This window comes from Bos grunniens, chromosome 23 (assembly GCF_055505025.1).
Source record: "Bos grunniens cultivar Pamir isolate PY7600 chromosome 23, Bosgru_T2T1.0, whole genome shotgun sequence".
Classification (NCBI taxonomy): Eukaryota; Metazoa; Chordata; class Mammalia; order Artiodactyla; family Bovidae; genus Bos; species Bos grunniens.
The window spans coordinates 36382457-36392444 of NC_141187.1; the positions used below are offsets into that span (position 1 = coordinate 36382457).

Here is a 9988-nt window from a genome sequence, read left to right on the forward strand (position 1 = left end):
AAAGTGCTTACAGGGTTTTTTCATGGAAAGGGAATATGAGATATTTGCTCTTAGGATATTAAGAAAAGCATATATATTTGGGTCCTTAAAAATAAAGTGTTCTAACAGCATTTCATCCTTCACTACCCAAGTCCTAGACTCACTTTCCCTTTGCTGTTTTTCCTTCCTCTGTCTTTCTCTTCCTTCCCTCTTATTCATCCCCCTTTCCCTTCTACCTTTTGATTTCCCATTTTCTTTATCAGGAATTACTGCTAAAGCCCTAAAGATGCTGTAAAACCAGCCCAGGTACATCACTGAATTCTTAGGAGAGACAGTCAGAGATCGGCCCTCTTCCCAGGTTGTTTGGAGGCTGTTGAACAAGCTGAGCATCCCTAATCCAGTCACATTGCTCCAGTCTCAGTAGAGACTCAGTCTATTTGGAGGATTTTATAACTCAGGGACCTACTAGGGCATGTTTGTAAGGCCAAATAATTAATGACAAGGATAGGTAATCTAAAAGGAAGAGAGAATGGCATCTCACTTCTCAGATAAATGTGTTTTTGAATCCAGCTTTCTGATCTACTCAGTGTCTACGTGACCAGTTGGACAATTGTCCAGAATCCCCAGGCGGGGGACAGATGCACACCAGTATTTCTGCCATTCAATTGATCAGAGTGTTTATGATACATGGGGTTCCTGTGGGTCAGTTAGTAGGCAGCTGACTGTGGGCTGCTTAATTTTCTCCAGATGGTGCTTGCAGAGTGAGGCAAACAGAGAGGCTGTGGAGAATACTGCAAGTGGGGAGCTGTGGTTCCAGAATATTTCCCCTGATTAAAAAGGAAACTATGAAGTTGGGGATCCCCAACTTGTGAATGTCCTAGAAAATCACATGGATACCCCACAAGGGAAATACTTGTTAGTCAGGAGGAATTTCAGTTCAGTCCATCTGGACCAAGAAAATGCTAGAACACTACCATGTAAGTCAATGATGTCAGAACTTTCCCTTCTCGTTACCATCTCCCCTGCTCCAACATGATCCAAAAAATGAAAATCCAGAGAGGGAGAGAGAAGGAAGGTTGCAGAAATGGACACATCTGCACTTCCTGGTAGGTTCCCTGGACCTCAGCAGGGGAGAAGGAGACATTGAATAGGCTGAATATGAGATGGAGCTGACACTTGACTGACATGGACTTGTGAAACCCAGAGTGATAGAATGTATGGAATGGCTGCAAGGTGATGCAGGAAATGAGGATGCAATGGAGTGTGGGTGAGGACAGCCACTGGAGGAGGATGAGCCAGTTCACCTTTCTATCTGCTATGGTCTCAGCCTTTGTGTCCCCTAGAAATTTGAAATCCTGATTCCCATGGTTATGGTAACCCTAGGTGCAGTCTTTGTGAGGTGATGGAGTTGTAAGGATGGAGCCTCTTCAATGAGATGAGTGCTTTTATATATAAGAGACACTCAGAGTTCCCAAGCCCTCTCCCGTGTGAGGATACAGTAGGAAGTGTGTGACCAGAATGGACCCTGCATGACCCCACTGTGGAAATCCATTACCATTGTTTTTAAGCCTGTGATATTTTGTTATAACATCCCAGAAGGACTAAGACAACATCCCAGAAGGACTAAGACAGCATCCTAACAATCTTTACACAGTTTAGTAAACCTCATGCTATTTACACAAAAGTGCAAAGCACTTGTCTTGTCTGGTGTAACACTGTGATATTTGGCTGAAAGTCGTGGCTGGCTTTCATAAAGAATCCTGAGAATTCAGTCTTCTTGGTAGCATGACCAGAACCATGAACAATTGTCTAATTCTTTGATTCTAATAATTTGACCCAGAATAATTGGCTGTGATTCTTACATTATCTCTTAATGGTCTTCTTTGTAATGCCAGCTTCTGCTATTTGTGACTAATTTTAGTAGGCGCTTCATTCTCTCTATTGTAGGGGTGGATTTTCTTTTGATTTACTCTTAAATGGAGATAAGAAATGTTAACAAATTGCCCTTTTAGATTTTCACATCTCTAAAGTGTCTGTGTTTATTTTTTTAAGAGGAGACCCATTACAGAGCATGCATTAAAAAGCTCTAAATTTCAAAGTAGCTTGCTGTGGGATAGATCGTTATGACCATCTCAGAGCTGGATGGGATGGATGTGGATTTAGCACGTTTTGCGGGTTCGGCACGTCAGGATCTTGATGTACGTGTCAACTTTACGTGAATCCCTGCTCAGGCAGTAGAACAGGTTATAAAATTCAGAAAGACGCCTGTCTTCATCGCTGGACGTCAGGGATGGGAGTCCTGACCAGCTACTGGGAGCCTCGTGGATCATCTTCAAGACTGGAACAATAATCTGAATACCCAAATGATAATGACTTCTTGTGCATTTTATTAATATACGCTTCTCTTTTTTTCTTCTAATTATCAAATAAAGATTTGGGGAAGACATATGAATATAAAACTCTCTAGATACCAATTTTGGAGCCAGCCTATAAGAAAACAATTAGAAATCTAAAAAGTATAAATGGAACTCAAGTTTAGTTTTAACTTTCTCTTTTCTTCCTTCCCTCTCTTATCCGTTGATTTGAGGAGAACAGAGAAAGAAGTCAAGTGGAACTTCAATAGCAGATGTGCTGGGATACTTTGAAGAAAAATGTTAATCTTGGAAATTCTTTTCTCTAGTACTATTACTTTTGAAAATATTTCAATCACCAGTGCCCAGGAAGAGGCAAGCTTTTGGTGGAATTATGTGCAATGCAGGGAAGGCTGCACATGTCAAAAATTGCAGTGAAATTCTGATTCCTTTACAGTAGAATCTATCATTATGAATGACTAGGCTCCTGCTTTATGTAGTAGTAGTCTAACATAAAGTAGTGATGAACCTTTTTCTTACAAAATGAGATATTTCCAAACTCCTTACGCATTACAGAGGTCACCTCTTTCATTCATGAAGAAAACAAGAAAGCCCTCTACAGGACGCTCACCTTGCTGAATTGACTCTCTATGAATGACTGAAGTTTGTCTGACATGTTCTCAATCTTTATGGCGCTTGATAGGAAAGCCTCTGACACTTCTTTCATACTCTGCAGCTCCGTGACTAGATGGTACAGAGGATTATTCCAGGAGTACAGTAACATGAGTGTCCACTTACTAAGGTCTTCATTCTAAGCAACCATAAGAAAAGGTCTCATTAAAATAATGCTAATGCAGTGGATTTGGTAACATGTGATCTTTGCTCAGAGCAGCTGACCTAAAAAAACTTTTGGTTATTCCTATGTGCTGCAGAGATTTTTGAAGGTATTAAAAGTTGCAAAAGGATAAAATGTAAGCTGTTAGTTCACACTTTGCTGAAATATTAAAAATCTAGCTTAATTTAGGAACTGATTCTTCTGGTGTGTTCTAATTTATAACATAAAGAATTTTCTTTTTTCCTCTGAAATTCTACCACCATTCAGTGAGTTCTTTTGTGTTTGTATATTTCCGTGAGAGAATCTAAGTATTTACGCAAGTCAGTATGTGCTGCAGTGCCTGACCCAGGAAAGAGGGATTCCACCTGTGCCCACATCATTGTCACCCAGTGATTCATTCGTATTAATGAATCAGATGAGTCACTTGTATTGATTTTTGATTGGTAATTGTTTTATGATAGTACATCAAAGAGACAATGAAAAGACATGACATTCCTAAACAGGCTTCTCTCCTCAGCTGATCCCACACCAGCCCCCTGCTGACATCAGAAGAGTCTGTTTTGTTGACAAGTGTCCGGGCAAAAAATGGCACAGCGTTGTCTTTAGTAACAGCATCAGTGGGATTCACAGTGGAGGGCCCCCCCTAGTTCACTACTACTAGCAGAATTGAGCCTGAAAATACCGGGGGCTGAAGATCTCTAGTTAATATGCTTGATTTCTTTATAGCCATGAACTGTTTTACTGGTAAAGAACAGAGAACTGAATAGGATTAAATATAGTAATGCACATAAAGTGCTGAGTAAAATGTAAGGCCGTGTAGTAACTCTCAATAAACTTTAAATTTAAGCTTATTGAAAATCCCTCCTCTTCTCCCTCTTTGTCCTTTTTCCTTGTTCACCCTCATTATTAATGAGCTTAACAGGGCAAAAGAATGCTGGTATCGTTAAGAAGGTTGTAGAGAGAGAAGATAGAATTTTAAGGTAGGATGCATGTGGAAACATTTTAAATAATGTTAGGAAGAAGGATAATGCAGGAAATAAGAAAGGAGAGATTATAACAGTGAAAATTTGGAGCTGCCATAAAGGATTGAGGCTTGATATGTAAACTGTGTTGTCCTCAGAACAGAGGCAAGTGTTGCGGCCATGAGAAGCAAGGCAATGTTTATAGGACTTGTAGGGGAGACTTACAAATTAAGAATAAAAGGCGACGGAGGAGTCATTGAGAATGAAGAATGAAGGTATCAGAGAAGTAGAAGCAGAATCAGGAGAGCCTTGAAAGGCAGATGCGAGGCCTCAGATAGTGCAGTATAGGACTCCCAAGTAGGAGTCACTACTAACAGGGAGTACTCAAAATGGGTGTATTTCTTACATATTCATAATTTTGCAATCTTATATTTTACCCATGGAAGTTCCCATTCATTTCCCATTTTCATACAGAATAATAGCTGCGATCCTGTGTCTAATGCATTGGTTGAACTAAAGTTGTCTGCATAGACAATTTATAGATCTGTTATTTATCTTGCTACTACAGATCTTTAGTCATTCCTTGATTTCCCTCATGCTTCATGAAGTGCATAATATAATTGTCTTCAACTGCTTACAGTTCCTCCACCTTTTTCTGCATGTACAGTTACCATAACCTCTAATAATCTGAAGTCTGGTAACCTACATGCTGTCTCGTTTGACCCGGTGAAAAACCCAGGTGAAAGACTCACGTTCGTCTGCTGGGCTTTATCTCTTTCTTCGGGAGTATGGAAGGAATTGGTGTGGCAGCTCTTGGTGGCATTGATATAGTACTGTTTGCCCTGGGCATATTTTTCATCCTGAAAGTGATCAGGCAATTAGTTAGGGTTGTTGGGCATTGAGTAGATGAACCCATTACCAGAACACTAACATGTTTGATAGACGTGTATTTTTTTTAATGGGGGGGGCATCACAAAATTTGAAAGTCATTCTTTTCCTACTTTTCTATACATTGTCTCTATAAAAATGATTTTACATATAACTTTTCTAAGTTTAACCTTTTCCCTTCTCTGTTTTTTTATTATTATCATTATTTTTACTATTTGAACCAAATATAGCACATATGTACCAATATTTGGTGCTTCCCAGGGGACACTAATGGTAAAGAACATTCCTGCCAATGCAGGAGATATAACAAGACTCAGGTTTGATCCCTAGGTGAGGAGCATCCCTTGCAACAGTGTACATCAGCATACTCCAGTATTCTTGCCTGGCCAATCCTATGGACAGAGGAGCCTGTTCGGCTAGTCAGTAGGGTTGCCAAGAGTTGGACACAACTGAAGTGACTTAGAGTGCATGCATGCACCTATATTTAACAATTTAATCTTTTGTTTACTTGGAAGAGTTGGAAAAAAAAGGACAGTCAAAATGGAGGATAAAAGAAAACCTAGTGAGTAAAAAGAACTATGTGAATTTAATAGAAACCTTTATTTTTTTTATTTTTTTTTTAAATTTTATTTTATTTTTAAACTTTACATAATTGTATTAGTTTTGCCAAATATCAAAATGAATCCGCCACAGGCATACATGTGTTCCCCATCCTGAACCCTCCTCCCTCCTCCCTCCACCGCCTTTTATTAGCTGTCTCTTCCACTGTGTGCTCCTTGATTGACCTAAAAGAATTAACACACAACTTTCAAATAACTTCCTCAGAAAGAGTATAATTGTTTCCAATTGTAAACACCCCTTCTATTGTAGCTCAAAACCTATTCCCTACAAATCTTAGAACAATAATTTGTAGCATTAAAAAAACTACAAAGTATTCATTTCTGTGACCGGGATTCAGCTTTATTTAACATGTTCCATCCACCCAGTTCACTGCAGAGCTGCTGCTGCTGCTAAGTCGCTTCAGTTGTGTCCGTCTCTGTGGGACCCCATAGATGCCAGCCCACCAGGCTCCCCCGTCCCTAGAATTCTCCAGGCAAGAACACTGGAGTGGGTTGCCATTTCCTTCTCCAATGCATGAAAGTGAAAAGTGAAAGTGAAGTCGCTCAGTCGTGTCCGACTCTTAGCGACCTCATGGACTGCAGCCTACCAGGCTCCTCCATCCATGGGATTTTCCAGACAAGATTACTGAAGTGGGTTGTTGTTGTTAGAGCCCTAACTGCCAAAGTGCTGTGTTTTGAAAAGGGTTCTGACTTTTGGGTATCCCATGGTCTATAGCCCACCAGATCCCTCTGTCCATGGGATTTCTTAGGCAAGAATACTGGAGTGGCTTGCCATTCCCTTCTCCAGGGAATCTTCCAGACCCAGGGATAGAACCCAAGTCTCTCACATTGTGGGCAGATTCTTTACCATCTGAGCCACCAGTGAAGCCCGTTAACGTTAACTGAGCTCTTAAGATGGAACACTCATCCAATAGGTTTAGTGTCTTCATGAAGCGAAACACCAGAGAATTTTCTCTATGTTTCTGTGTCTCTGTGTCTTTTCCTCTATCTCTCTTCCACATGCGCCACCTTTGTGAGGACTCATGGAGAAACCAGCCTGGGAAGAAAGAGTTCTTACCAGAACCTCACCTTGCTGGCACCCTGATCTGGGACTTCTAGCCCCCAGAACTGTGAGGAAAGAATTTTCTGTTTATTCCACTGAGTCTATTGTATTATTTTATGGCATTCCTAGCTGACAAATACAAAATAATTTATATGGAAATTTTAAAAAGAAAATGAATGAAAGGAAATTGAAAAAGTTATTGCACTTCTTTTATTTGAGATTTCACAAAACTGATCCTTTCTTCGATTTCAACATCTTATGAACTGAAAGCTTTTTTGACCTAGAGAGGGTGTTACTGCAGCCTTCTTGTTTAAAGGATAGTATAGTCCCATCACTTCGGCGAGGTTTCCTTCTGGGAGCCTGGTGACTACAGTCCACAGGGTCACAAGAGTAGGACACGATTAAGCAACTAAACCACCACCACGATAGTACTTACAAACTTATGGAACATTATTGTGGAAAGGTTATGGAAGTCATGGGAGAGGCTGGCGGCATTGATAAACAAGTCTGTAAGGGATTTCCGTAAGGAGACAAACACGTCAGGACTGCAGGACGGGCATGAGTTGCCTTGGCATAGGAGCAGATTAGACATGAGCAGCAGCAGCAGCAGGCAGGACCCTGTTTAAATAAAAACATGAGCCATTCTGAGATGATTTAGTCAGCTGAGGTTATCAAATCCATCCTGTGGAGGGAAGCCTTTTCTTTCCCTGTTGCTCTGAGCAGGAGTTTGTGCTGTAGAAGCTGGGGTGGAGAAGAAGGAGCACTTTCAGTGTAAATTTAGATGGATGATGATATTTGCACAGACAGAGAGTTGGAGAAGTAGGTTACTCCCTATATTTTTGAATTGCTGCAAGAAATACTTCAGTGCTCTGCAAACATTTGGAACTTAATTCTGAGCCAGAGTGTTTAGGCCATTCTTTTAAGACAGTTTAATGTTGGGACTCTGCAGACTCTGAGCAGCAAGGTCCTCTAGGAGTTTGCAATGTTTTTACTCTACATCGACTAATGCTTGAATTTTAGACACTGAAATGACAAGAAAAGTCCAGTCGATCTGTGTGGTTTACCATCACACTGGGGTAAGAGTAAACACGTGACTGACTGATCACCACTATTGAGTACAGAGAGAATACTAAGAGAAAAAGATACTGTACCTTGGATCTGCTCACTCACTTTAGTAACCCCATGCATGTCTTTGATACTTTCACAAAAGCTTTAAAACATCTTAAAATTTGTGTTTCACAGGAACCCTGTGAGATAGCCTTAATCTTCACTATGATCATCAAGTTATGTTAACGAAGATGTGATGACTTGGAGAGGACAAGTAACTTTCCCCAGGTCCCATTAGAAGCAGATGGAGGTGACTGGGCACCAGTACACTCATCTGTTCACTTCCTGATGTCACATCACACATGCCTGTGGCCCTCAGTCTGCATGTGTGTAACCAGGATTACATCAGGAGCTATGATGACTCTGCTTAAAGAGAAAAGTATTTTGTCTTTGACTGCAAAACAGCAGTGACCCTGGAACATTGTTTTTATATGCACTTGTTCTGCTCTGTCTATAAAACACTCACTGTTACAGTCTTTGGCGATTATCAATGTGAGGGCCTGGTTCTCCTGGCTAGCCCTTCTTCTAGGCACCTTGGCAGCTCCTCTACTCTTATCCATGTTTATTCTTCTCATTATGTTTGTTTCTTCAAGAAAATAGCAAATAAATCTCCAAATGGTAATACAAGAATATTACCTGGTCAGCACCCAAGACAACATCATCGGCTCTGCAAACAAGGCCTGCCTCTTCTTGACTTTGACTTTTTAAGGACAAAATTTACCTGCCTGGTCGGGAGTACATCCTGACAACACATGAGGCTTAGTTTTTGAACCATCTTCAAACATCTCTTTGACAGTAGAACTAGACCTTCATGCTTCCATGATGTATTGTAATATTTCAGAAATTATTCCTGGCCCTACCTTTGGCCAACAGAAGCATAAAATCATAGACTCTTGCAAGCATGATTTTAATATTACTTTTCCTGTGTGTCCTTTGTAAGTAAGCAGAATTTAAGACTGAAGTGAGCAAAAATTGAATTTGGACAAGAGAACTGATAAAATAGAGATTTTATCCTCCTGAATGAGATCTGAATATGATTCTTTTTCCAAATTACCAGAAGAGTGATAATTTAATGAAGGATAAGATATCAGCATTTAGTAGGTTTTCTCTGCTCTTAGTTTAAATGGCATGGTATCTAAGAATAAAATGAATATTTAAAATTAGGGGATGAAAATAAAAGAAGTGGTTCTCAAAAAGGAGACATATAAGTTGGAGAAATTTGGGACTATCGCTCTTATCAACTAAAGAGCTTATTGCGACAGGCAAGGAGGATAATCGCTTATATAACATAAACATATTTGTGTGCATATATTTCTCTGCATGTATTCATGTGCTATGCATAAATATATGCTTAATTCCTTCATGAAACTTTGGACCTTATAAAATTCAATTTTATAAGAGGTGGTAAATATAGCAGAATACCCTAATTCCTAATGTAATTGATCATCTATTGGTAGATGACTAACTATATGATTTTTCCTTCTGTTAAATTGTTTTTTTTAATATTTTATCTCAAATATATATTTTTTTATTTTTTAATTTAAATTTATTTATTTTAATTGGAGGCTAATTACTGTACAATATTATATTGGTTCTACCACACATCAACATGAATCTGCCACGGGCGATCATGTGTTCCCCATCCTGAACCCCCCACCCACCTCCCTCCCCGTACCATCCCTCCAGGTCATCCCAGTGCACCAGCCCCAAGGGTCCTTATTGAACCTGGACTGGCGATTCATTTCCTATATGATATTATACATGTTTCCATGACATTCCCCCAATTGTTATTTGTGTGTTTGCTTTGGTAGCACATATAATGAAAAATTGGAATAATACTGAGAAGATTAGCATGGCCCCTGCCCAAGGATGAAACACAAATTTGTGAAGCCTTCCATATTTTTCTGTAACAGCTTCAAGGGGTGGGATGGGAAGGAAGGTGGCAAGGAGGTTCAAGAGCGGGGGACATAGGTATCCCTATGGCTGATTCATGCTGATGTTTTGGCTGAAAACAGTACAGTATTGTAAAGCAATTCCCCTTCACTTAAACATCAAGAAATTCAATTCTAAAAACTGTTATTGGGGATCATATAACAGGTTCAGATATCCACTGTATGATTAAAGAGGATCTGACTGGAAACTGATGATGTCAATTATCATTGAATAGTGATTCATTAACTTTACAGTTGAATGAGAAAAGTAAA

At 39.7% G+C, this 9988-nt stretch overlaps 1 non-coding gene across 1 annotated transcript; it reads left to right on the forward strand.

Annotated features, from left to right (window-relative positions):
* Positions 1 to 9579: 9579 nt before the first annotated feature.
* Positions 9580 to 9688, forward strand: LOC147347628 (U6 spliceosomal RNA). Its single transcript, XR_015153304.1, has one exon. It is a non-coding gene; the product is annotated as a U6 spliceosomal RNA (small nuclear RNA).
* Positions 9689 to 9988: the final 300 nt, after the last annotated feature.